The sequence below is a fragment of the Macaca nemestrina genome, chromosome X, assembly GCF_043159975.1.
Source record: "Macaca nemestrina isolate mMacNem1 chromosome X, mMacNem.hap1, whole genome shotgun sequence".
NCBI lineage: Eukaryota > Metazoa > Chordata > Mammalia > Primates > Cercopithecidae > Macaca > Macaca nemestrina.
The window spans coordinates 18,965,634-18,978,143 of NC_092145.1; the positions used below are offsets into that span (position 1 = coordinate 18,965,634).

The 12,510-nt window shown below is 42.7% G+C and overlaps 2 pseudogenes; one reads left to right on the forward strand and one right to left on the reverse strand.

Annotated features, from left to right (window-relative positions):
- LOC105481367 (GTP-binding nuclear protein Ran-like) overlaps positions 1-12,510 on the forward strand; it is a 73,167-nt pseudogene that overhangs the window by 22,117 nt on the left and 38,540 nt on the right.
- LOC105481456 (ras-related protein Rab-28 pseudogene) lies at positions 142-792 on the reverse strand (annotated as a pseudogene).

Sequence of the window (12,510 nt, forward strand, 5' to 3'; positions counted from 1 at the left end):
CACACAAGGATGAAGCAAGTTTGGAGGAAAGTATTAACTGAACTACAGAGATGGTCACTGATAAAACAAGTTCTTAGAATTTCTCAGACACACCCAGAGGTGAAGGGCAGCCGGAACTATCAACACAATGGAAAAATGAGCTCACCCAGCTGCACACACAGAGCTTCTAGAAGGGTTAACAGCTCTTGCCATAGGTTCCTGGTTGTAGTTGACAATATCTGCCTTCACCACACTCTGTGACTGTTCTGTTTCTGCTTTGTTTAATTTGATTCCAAGGATTTCAGCAGCAACTTTTTGAAAACACAGGAAGACAGAGTCTGTTGCCTTGGCTGAAACCAAGTGGCTATTAAAACCGTTTTCCTGGCAAAACCGTAAGTGTTTTTCAGGTTTTACTGTTCGATTATGCTCCAAATCAATTTTATTGCCCACTAAGGCAACCAGTGGCTGAGTTTCTGACTCTTCACTCACTTTCTTCATTAATCTTCTAAAAATTCTCAAAGCTTGGATAACTTGTAATATCATATACCAAGAGGATTTCCTGTGCTCCATAGATGCATCTGTCCAACATTTTGCTTCCTATTGTCTGGCCTCCTGTATCCCAGACTAGAGAGTAGCATTCAAGTTTCCTGGCAATGTTATCGTTTTCAAAATAAATCAAGTCCTATAGTTTGTACTGGTTCCTGAAAGTTTTCTGAGCAAAATCTGCAGCTAAGGAGGTCTTCCGGGAGGTGCTGTTCCCCAGCACGATGATTTTCAGTGCTGTTCCTGGCTCTCTTCCTTAGAGTCCTACATGATGTCCCAGGAACCATGCCCACCCCCCTCCCCCAGGTGGAGGGAGGAGGGGAAGGAGAATGTCTCCAGGGGTGAGGGAGGAAGAAGGGAGGTAGTGGGGACAGTACCTCACTTGTCTGCTGGATGTCAGCAGCTACTGGAGAATCTCTTGCCAGGTGCCATCTTGCCAATCTCTTCTCCCTCTGCCCCCTGTGGGTCTTTTGTTGAGGGCTGGGCTGTACATGTGTAGTATGAGATCCTTTGAGGCCTAGAAAAGAGCAGCTGCTATGGGGTTGAAAGAAGAATGGAGAAGGCCAGGTGCAGTGGCTCATGCCTGTAATCCCAGCACTTGGGGAGGCCAAGGTGGGCAGATCAGTTGAAGTCAGAAGTTTGAGACCAGCCTAGCCAACATGGCAAAACCCCATCTCTACTGAAAATACAGAAATTAGCCGGGTATGGTGGCTCATGCCTATAGTCCCAGCTACTTGAGAGGCTGAGGCAGGAGAATGGTTTGAACCCAGGAGGCAGAGGTTGCAGTGAGCCAACATTGCGCCATTGCACTCCAGCCTGGGTGACAGAGCAAGAGTCTGTCTCAAAAAAAAAAAAAAAAAAAAAAAAATGGAGATACCAGAGGTTGCACAGTACTGAGAAATATGAGGTTCTGACCTCGCCAGAGTGGAGAGAACTTTTTAACATCATAGGCATTCACTTGAAAAACCACACCTTAGGGGAAAGAACCACCTCCTAGAGTAGGGACTACTCTAGGCGGGGCGTGGTGGCTCACGCCTGTAATCCCAGCACTTTGGGAGGCCAAGGTGGGCGGATCACGAGGTCAGGAGTTTGAGACCAGCCTGGCCAACATGGTGAAAACCCGTCTCTATCAAAAATACAAAAAAATTAGCTGGGCATAGTGACGTGCGCCTGTCATTCCAGCTACTTGGGAGGCTGAGGCAAGAGAATCGCTGAACCCCGGTGGCAGAGGTTGCAGTGAGCTGAGATTAGGGCACTGTACTCCAGCCTGGGAGAAGAGCAAGACTCCATCTCGAAAAAATAAAAGGCCGGATGCGGTGGCTCTGGCCTGTAATCCCAGCACTTTGGGAGGCTGAGGCAGGCGGATCATGAGGTCAGGAGATCGACACCATCCTGACTAACACGGTGAAACCCCATCTCTACTAAAAATACAAATAAAATTAGCCAAGCATGGTGGCGGGCGCCTGTAGTCCCAGCTACTCGGGAGGCTGAGGCAGGAGAATGGCGTGAACCCGGGAGGCGGAGCTTGCAGTGAGCTGAGATCGTGCCACTCTACTCCAGCCTGGGTGACAGAGTGAGACTGTCTCAAAAAAAAAAAAAAAAAAAAAGGACTAAGACTGCCGTAATAAAGCCTAAATTATGCCTCACTAGGATCAAGGATCAAGAAAATTAACTGCCTCTCAGAACAAAACTCAATACTTTTCAAAAGATGCAGCATAATCCAGATTCCTTACAACATATCACTCACAGTGTGCAATCTACAGTGAAACATTTACTAAACATGCCATGAAACAGGAAAACATGACCCATAAACAGAAAAAATGCCATAGGTTCCCGTTTTTTATTCCCTTCCTATCTTCCCTTTCCTTCTCTGCTTCTGTTCCTTTTCCATCTTTTTTTTTCTATGCACCTCTTCCCTTTCTTTCCTTTCTCTACCTATTTCCTTTCATTCGCCCCCCACCTCCAATTTTCCATCTGTTCTCATCTTTTTTTTTCTTTTTTTTTTTTTTGAGATGGAGTCTCGCTCTGTCACCCAAGCTGGAGTTCAGTGGCGTGATCTCAGCTCACTGCAACCTCTGCCTCCCAGGTTCAAGCGATTCTCCTGCCTCAGCCTACTCTGAGTAGCTGGGACTACAGGCGCCTACCACCACGCCCACCTAATTTTTATATTTTGGTAGAGACGGGGTTTTACCATATTGGCCAGGCTGGTCTCTAACTCCTGACCTTGTGATCTGCCTGCCTGGGCCTCCCAAAGTGCTGGGATTATGGGTGTGAGTCACCATGCCCAGCCCTCTTCTCATCTTTCTTTCCCTTTCCATGTTTTCTTTTATTCTGTTACCATCTATCTTTCCCATATAACCATCGTGTCCCACATTCTTCCTTTCCCTTCTCATTTCCCAATCCCTTTCTTTATTTCTTTCCTTTCCCTCACTGTCACTTCTTTTTTTTTTTTTTTTTTTTTTTTTTTTTTTTTGAGACCGAGTCTCAGTCTCTCGTTGTCCAGGCTGGAGTACAGTAGCGTGATCTCAGTTCCCTGCAACCTTTGCCTCCCGGTTCAAGTGATTCTCCTGCCTCAGCCTCCAGAGTAGTTGGGATTACAGGTGCCCGCCACCACGCCTTGCTGATTTTTGTAGTTTTAGTAGAGACAAGAGTTTCACCATCTTGGTCAGGCTGGCCTTGAACTCCTGACTTCGTGATCCACCCGCCGCAGCCTCCCAAAGTGCTGGGATTATAGGCGTGAACCACCGCCTCTGGCCCCTTTCCCTCACTTCTAATCATTTTTTCTCTTCATACCTTCCCTTCCCTGTATGGAAAAGTTGGCAGTGGGTCACCACGGGGCATCAAAGAAGTAAGGGGAGAGCTACACAAAGGCATATTGATAGCATGTTCACCAGAGTTCAAAGTTTTAGGGTCTTGGTGGGTAGAGGGATCATGAAGTGGCAAGAAGATGAGATTGCTGGTGTGGTGGGGTGGGGATTACTTGCACTGAGCAAATAAGTAAATGTATTGAACGGGCTCAATAGCAGAATGAATATGACAGAGGAAGGAATCAGTAAACATGAACATAAAATAATACAAATTATCTAATCTGAGGCCAGGTGCAGTGGCTCATACCTGTAATGCCAGCACTTTTGGAGGCTGAGGCAGGAGGATCACCTGAGCTCAGGAGTTTGAGATCAGTATGGACAACATGGTGAGACCCCATCTCTACCAAAAACTTAAAATTTAGCCGGGCATGGTGGTGCATGTCTGTAGTCCAAGCTACTTAGGGGGCTGAGGTAGAAGGATCGCTTGGGCTCAGGAGATGGAGGCTGCAGTGAGCTATGATTGTGCTGTTGCCCTCCAGCCTGGGGGACAGAGTGAGACCTTGTCTAAAAAAAAAATTAATCTGAGCAACAGATAGAAAGTAAACGTAAATATATGGCCGGGTGCAGTGGTTCATGCATGTAATCCCAGCACTTTGGGAAGCTGAGGTGGGCAGATCGCTTGAGCTCAGAAAATCAAGACAAGCCTGGGCAATGTGGCAAAACCCCTTCCCTACAAAAATGTAAAAATTAACCAGGCATGGTGGTGTGCACCTGTAGTCTCAGCTACTTGGGAGGATGAGGGTGAGAGGATCGCTTGAGCTTGGGAGGTGGAGGTTGCAGCAAGATTGTGCCACTGAACTCTAGCCTGGGTGACAGAGCGAGACAGTCTCAAAAAAAAAAAAAAAAAAAAAAAGAATAGAGCCCCAGAGACCTGTGGTACAATAACAAAAGAAGTAAATAACACATATTGTAAGAGTTACAGAATAAGAAGTGAGAGAAAATGTGGGGTTGAAAATATATTGGATGAAATAAGGCTAAAATTTTCCTAAATTTTGTGAAAGGTGTAAACTTACAGATTCAAGAAGTTGTGAATGAATGCCAGAGGATAAACTCAAAGAAATACATGCTAAGATACTTTTTTTTTTTAAGAGGAGTCTCACTCTGTCACCCAGGCTGGAGTGCGGTGGCATGATCTCGGTTCACTGCAACCTCAGCCTCCCCAGTAGCTGGGATTACAGGCACCTACCACCATATCCAGCTAATTTTTGTATTTTTAGTAGAGACGAGGTTTCACCATGTTGGCCAGGCTAGTCTCGAACTCCTGACCTCACGTGATCCCCCTGCCTCGGCCTCCCAAAGTGCTGGAATTATAGGCATGAGCCACCGCACCTGACCCGCTAAGACACATCTTAATTAAACTTTTGAAAACTAAAAGGAAAAGTCTTGAAGGTGGCTACAGAGAAATGATGTGTTGTATATAGGGGAACACCAATTTGAATGGCAGCAAATTTTTCACCTGAAACAATGGAGGTCAGAAGGCAGTGGCACAATATTTTATAAGTTATCTCAAGGAAATAACTATCAATTACAAATTCTCTCTCTGGTGACAATATCCTTGAGGAATGAAGGAGAAATAAAGACATTTTTAGACAAAGGAAAACAGAATTTGATGCTAGCGGACCTACCCTCAAAGAATGGCTGATGGAAGTTCTCCAAACAGAAAGGAAATTACAACAGAAGATGTGGAACTTCAAAAAGAAAAAAGAACAATGGAGTAGGTAAAAGTAGGAATAAGAATAATAGACTATCTTCAACAGTTCTAGAAATGTTTGGTGGTTGAACCAAAGTCATATCATCTGATATGGTGCTCAGTGTAGGTAGAAGAAATGTACATTGTCACCACATATGCTTTGCATATAATTATATTTTTAAATGGATGTAATATGTAAATATGTTTTAAGAGTGGGGAGGGTGAAGAGACTTAAATGGAAGCAAAGTTTCTGCACTTCATTCAAAACATAAATTGTATACATTGTTGATATCACTAGACTGTGAATAGTTATGTATTTATATTGTGATAGAGTGACCACTAAGCCAATACAAAGTGGTATGTTCAAAAATACTATAACTAATTCAAGATACAATTCTACAGAATGTTTAAGAAACTCACATGAGGCCAGGTGTGGTGGCTCACGCCTGTAATCCCAGCACTTTGGTAGGCTGAGGCGGGTGAATTACCTGAGGTCAGGAGTTCAAGACCAGCCTGGCCAGTATGGTGAAACCCCATCTCTACTAAAACTACAAAAATTAGCCAGGCGTGGTAGCTCATGTCTGTAATCCCAGCTACTCGGGAGACTGAGGCAGGAGAATCAGTTGAACCTGGGAGGCGGAGTTTGCAGTGAGCCGAGATGGCGCCGTTGCACTCCTATCTGGGCAACACAGCAAGACTGTCTCAAAAAAAAAGTAAAGAAAAACAGAAGAATGAGAAACTGAGAAACAGAAGGGACAGAAAAAAAATAAATGGCAAACATAAGCCCTAACACATCAATAATTATTATGAAAGTTAATGATCTGAATATACTAATTATAACACAAATTGGAAGAGTAGATACAGAATGTAATCCAACTATGTGCTATGTACAGTAAACTGATTTCAAAACATGGTTCACATAGGTAAGTTGAAAGTAAAAGGATGGAAAAAGATGTCATACAAGTATATAATGAAATAATCAGGAATGTATTAATATCAGATACAGTAGACTTCAAAGCAAAGAAAATTACTAGGGATAAAGAGGGGCGTTATTTAATGATGAAAGGATCAATCTAAAGAAGACGATGATCCTTAATTTTGTATGCACCAAACAACAAAGCTTAACCTTCATAAATAAAAACTGATAGAATTAAGAAGAAATTTAAACATCCATAATCACCAAACAACAAAGCTTAACCTTTATAAATAAAAACTGATAGAATTAAGAAGAAATTTAAACATCCATAATTGTAGACAGGGATTTCAATATCCACACTCAGTATTGACAGACTACTGTAAATATAATCAGCAAAGATATAGAAGAACTGAAGAATGTCATCAACTAAGAGGATCCAGTTGACGTTTATAGAACACTCTACCAACAACAGAATACACATTACTTTCAAGTGCCCATAAAATATTCGCCAAGATAGAATCATATCCTGGGTCATAAAACTCAATTAAAAAAAATTCAACTCAGAACATATTTTCTGTTGCTGCTGTAACAAATTACCACATACTTAGTGGTTTAGATAATTACAAATATATTATCTTACATTTCTGTAAGTCAGGTGTCTGACATGGGTCTCAGGTTAAAATCAAGGCACCAGAAGAGCTGCATTCTTTTCTTTCTTGTTTTTTTTTTTTTTTTTTTTTGAGATGGGAGTTTCACTCTTCTTGCCCAGACTGGAGTGCAATGGTGCGATCTTGGCTCACCGCAACCTCTGCCTCCCAGGTTCAAGCGATTCTCCTGCTTCAGCCTCCGGAGTAGCTGAGATTACAGGCATGCACCACCATGGCCGGCTAATTTTCTATTTTTAGTAGAGATGGGGTTTCACCATGTTAGTCAGGCTGGTCTCGAACTCCTGACCTCAGGTGATCCACCTGCCTCGGCCTCCCAAAGTGCTGGGATTACAGGTGTGAGGTACCGTGCCTGGCCGGCTGCATTCCTTTCTATAGGCTCTAAGGGAGAATCCATTTCCTTGCTCAATTGTTGACATACTTCAATTCCTTGTGGTTATAGGAATGAGGTCCATGTTTACTTGCAGACTGTAAACTGAAGCTGTTCCCAGCTTTTAGAGGCTAACAGATTCCTTGGCTTGTGTCCCGCTTCCTTCATCTTCAAAGTCAGCAATGGCAGATTAAATCCTTGTCATGCTGCATCTCTCTTTTTTGCTTCCCTCTTCCACTTTTTTTTTTTTTTTAGACCCAATTTCGTTCTTGTTGCTCAGGCTGGGGTGCAGTGGTGTGATCTTGGCTCATTGCAGCCTCCGCCTCCTGGGTTCAAGTGATTCTCCTGTCTCAGCCTCCCGAGTAGCTCTGATTACAGGCATGCGCCACCACACCCTGCTAATTTTGTATTTTTAGTAGAGATGGGGTTTCACCATGTTGGTCAGGCTGGTCTCGAACTCCTGACCTCAGGTAATCCACCCATCTCGGCTTCCCAAAGTGCTGAGATTACAGGCGTGAGCCACCTTGCTTGGCCCCTCTTCCACTTTTATGATTAGATTGGGCCCATGTGGATAAACCAGGGTAATCTATTTTTAGTAAACTGATTAGCATCTTTAATTTCATCTGCAGTCTTAATTCCTCTTTGCCATGTATCATAACATACAGGTTCCAATGATTAAGATGTAGACATCTTTGGGTGGCCATTCTGCCTACCACACAGAATATGTCCTCTGACTGTAGTGGAACCAAACTAGAAATCAGTAATAGAAATACATGCCACCACGCCTGGCCGATTTTAGTTTTGTAGAGATGGGGTCTCACTTTGCTGTTCAGGCCGGTCTGGAGCTGCTGGGCTCATGTGATCCTGCCTTGGCATTCCAAAGTGGTGGGATTATAGGCATGAACCACTGTACCTGGTCTAATTTACTTTTTATAGTGTACAATTCAATGTTTTGGGTTTTTTTTTTTTTTCTTTTTAAAGCATATTTACAGAGTTGTGCAACCATCACCACTATCTAACTTAAGAATATTTTAGCCAGGCATGGTAGGTAGCACGTGCCTGTAGTCCATGCTACTTGGGAGGCTGAGGCAGGAGAATTGCTTGAGCCCAGGAGGTTAAGGCTGCAGTGAGCTATGATCACACCACTGTATGTCAGCCTGTGTGACAGAGTGAGACCTTGTTTCCAAAAAAAAGAAAAAAATTTCCATCACCCTAAAAGGAAACCCCTTATTTACTCTTAGTCACTTTCTATTCCTTTCTGCCCCTGGGCCCAGAAATAACTACTTTCTATTTCTATGAATTTTCCTATTCTGTGCTTGCATATAAATTGAATCATACAATATTTAGTCTTTCATGACTGACTTCTTTTACTTAGAATGTTTTCAAAGTTCATGCACATTGAGGTATACATCAGCACTTCATCTCTTGGTCAAATAATATTACATTGTATGAATGTATCATATTTGGTTTGTCCATTCATCAGTTGATAGATATTTGGGAGTTATACTTTTTGTCTATGATGAATAATGCTACTATGAACATTCCTGAGCAGGTTTTGGTATGAACCCCTATGTTTTCAGTTCTTTGGGGTATATACCTCTGAGTAGAATTGCTGGGTCCTAAGGTAACTCATTGTTTGCCATTTTGAGGAAATACAAAACTATTTTCCAAAGTGGCTATACCATTTTACAATTCCATGAAAGAAAAATTTGTAATACTAAATGATGCTTATATTAGAAAAAAGGAAAGATCTCAAATTAATAATCTAAATTAATAATCTAAGTTCCTGATTCAAGCAACTAGAAAAAGAAAAGCAAATGAAACCAAAGGGCTGGGCGCAATGGCTTATGCTTGTAATCCCAGCACTTGGGGAGGCTGAGGTGGGAGGATTGCTTGAGCCCAGGAGTTCAAGACCAGCCCAGACAACATAGTGGGACCCTCTCTCTACTAAAAAAAAAAAAATTAAATATTAAAAAATAAAAATAAACCAAAGAAAGCAGAAGAAAAGAAACAATGTAAGAACAGAAATCACTGAGGCCAAGCGTGGTGGCTCATGCCTGTAATCCCAGCACTTTGGGAGGCTGAGGCGGGAGGATCACTTGAGGTCAGGAGTTTGAGACTAGCCTGGCCTACATGGTGAAACACCGTCTCTACTAAAAATACAAAAATTAGCTGGGTGTGGTAGCACACACCTGTAATCCTAGCTACTCGGGAGGCTGAGGCAGGAGAATAGCTCAAACCCAGGAGCTGGAGGTTGCAGTGAGCCGAGATTGCGCCACTGCATTCCAGCCTGGGCCTCAGAGTGAGACTGCCTCTCAAAAAAAAAAAAAAAAAAAAAAAACAAGAAAAAAAGAAAAATCACTGGAATTGAAAACAGGAAAACAATAGAGAAATCAATAAAACAAAAATCCGTTCTTCTAAAATGTGGTATATATACACAATGAAATTCATCCATAAAAAAAAGAAGAAAATCTTGTCAGCCGGGCGCGGTGGCTCACGCCTGTAATCCCAGCACTTTGGGAGGCCGAGGCGGGCGGATCACAAGGTCAGGAGATCGAGACCACGGTGAAACCCCGTCTCTACTAAAAATACAAAAAATTAGCCGGGCGCGGTGGCGGGCGCCTGTAGTCCCAGCTACTCAGGAGGCTGAGGCAGGAGAATGGCGTAAACCCAGGAGGCGGAGCTTGCAGTGAGCCGAGATCGCGCCACTGCACTCCAGCCTGGGTGACAGAGCGAGACTCCGTCTCAAAAAAAAAAAAAAAAAAAAAAAAAGAAAATCTTGTCATTTTTAACAGCATGGATGGAGCTGGAAGATATTATGTTAAGCAAAATAAGCCAGGCACAGAAAGACAAATATTGCATGTTATTACTCATATTTGAGAGCTTAAAAAAAAAAAAAATTGAACTCATGAAGATAGAGAGTAGAATGGTGGTTACCAGAGGCTGGGAAGGGTAGTGGGAAGAGAGGATAAAAAGTGATGGTTAATGGGTATAGAAATACGGTTAGATACAAGGAATAAGATCTCATGTTCAGTAGCATGATAGGGCAACTATAGTTATCTCTAATTTATTGTACATTTTGAAATAACTAAAAGAGAGGAATTGGAATGTTCAAAGGCTTGAGGTAATGGATACCTCAATTATCCTAATATGATTATCACACATTGTACACATATCAAAATATCACATGTATCTGATAAATAAGTACAACTATTATGTATCAATAGCAATTAAAATACGTTAAAATATATGTTGCAAAAAAACCTGGTTATTCTTTCTTTTTTTTTTGAGAGAGTCTTGCTCTGCACCAGGCTGGAGTGCAGTGGTGTGATCTTGGCTCACTACAACTTCTGCCTCCTTAAACCTAGTTATTCTTAAAAAATAAAAATAAAATTTATAAACCTGTAGCAAGATAGACAAAGGTAAAAGGAGAGACGACGTAAGTACCCCTATCAGATTCAAACAGTGAATATCACTACAGAGCCTACGGTTGTTAAAATGAAAAAATATTAGGATCAACTCGACACTTACAAATTTGACAACTTAGAGGAAACTGGTCAGTTTTTCCAAAACTGTGCAGATACCCAAACTAAATCAAGATAAAACAAATCGGGCCAGGCGCAGTGGCTCATGCGTGTAATTCCAACACTTTGGGAGGATAAGGGGAGGATCACTTGAGCACAGTAGTTTGAAAACAACAACGGCCGGGCGCGGTGGCTCGTGCCTGTAATCCCAGCACTTTGGGAGGCTGAGGCAGGCGGATCACCTGAGGTCGGGAGTTCAAGACCAGCCATGACCAACATGGAGAAACCCCGTCTCTATCTAAAATACAAAATTAGCCGGGCATGGTGGCACATGCCTGTTAATTCCAGCTACTCAGGAGGCTGAGGCAGGAGAATCGCTTGAACCCAGGAGGTGGAGGTTGCAGTGAGCCGAGATGGCGCCATTGCACTCCAGCCCGGCCAACAAGAGCGGAACTCCATCTCAAAACAACAACAACAACAAAACCCCCAAATCATCAGAATAGTCCTTTAACCATTAAAGAAAATGAATTCATAACTACAAGTCTTCTAAAAAAGAAATCTCCGTGCTTATATCACTTTGTTCACTGAAGAATCTTCCCAAACATTTAAAGAATTAACATCAATATTACACAATCTCCCCCCAGAAATAGAAGAGGATGGAACACTTCCTAGCTCATTTTATGAGGCCAGTATTACTGTGATCCAAAAACTGAAGAGAGCACAAAAACAAAAACTATAAAAACTATAAACTGATGTGTCTCATAAACATAGAAACAAAAATCCTTAATAAAATATTAGCAAATCAGGCTGGGTGCAGTGGCTCATGCCTGTAACCCCAGCACTTTGGGAGGCTGAGGCAGCCAAATTGCTTCAGGCTAGGAAGTCAAGACCAGCCTGGCTAACATGGTGAAACTCTGTCTCTACTAAAAATACAAAAGTTAGCTGAGAGTGGTGGTGCACGCCTGTAATCCCAGCTACTTGGTAGGCTGAGGCAGGAGAATTGCTTAAACCTGGGAGATGGGAGGTTACAGTGAGCCATGATTGTGCCACTATACTCCAGCCTCGGTGACAAAACCAGATTGTCTCATATATATATATGTGTGTGTATGTGTGTGTGTATTTCAAATCAAATGCAGTAACACACAAAGCAAATTATACACCACAACTGTGATGATTGATTTTGGGTGCCGACTGCTTAAGGAATTCTGGAAAACTGGTAGATAATTCATTATTATTAATGTTTCATTAAGCACTGAGCCCATCCCTCTTTTGCTTAAAGGGAAGCTCAGGTAGTTTGGCATTAGATTAGAATGATTTGGCTGTTCCAGGTGTGTCTGTGACGGTGTTTCCAGAGGAGATTGGCATTTGAGTTGGTGAACTGAATGGACAAGAGTTGCCCTCATGTTGCTGAGCACTGTTCAATCAGTTGGGAGCCTGGGTGTAACACAAAGTTGAGGGAAGGGAAAAATTCTTGCTCTTCTGGAGCCGGGACACCCTTCTTCTCCTGCCCTTAGATGTAAGAAATCCAGTTGTTTCTCTGGCCTTTGGGACTCACACCAGCAGCCCCCTGGGCTCTGGGGCCTTGAGCCTCAGGCTGAGCATTACACTACCAGCTTCCTTGGGTTGGAGGTCTTTGAACTGGAACTGAGCCATGCCACTGGCTTTCCTGGTTCTCAGACTTACAGATGGCCTGTTGTAGGACTTCTCAGATTCCATAATTGAGTGAGCCAATTCCCCTAATAAATCCCTTCTTATATATCTCTTTCTATGTGTATTCCATTGGTTCTTTCTGGGGAACCTTGACTAAAACAGATGAAGAGATTTAAACCAGTAATGCAAGACCGGTGCAATATTCAAAGATCAATTAATGTAGTCCACCGTATCAATAGACTAAGGAAGAAAATAGGCTGGATGCAATGGCTCACACCTGTAATCCCAGCACTTTGGGAGGCCGAG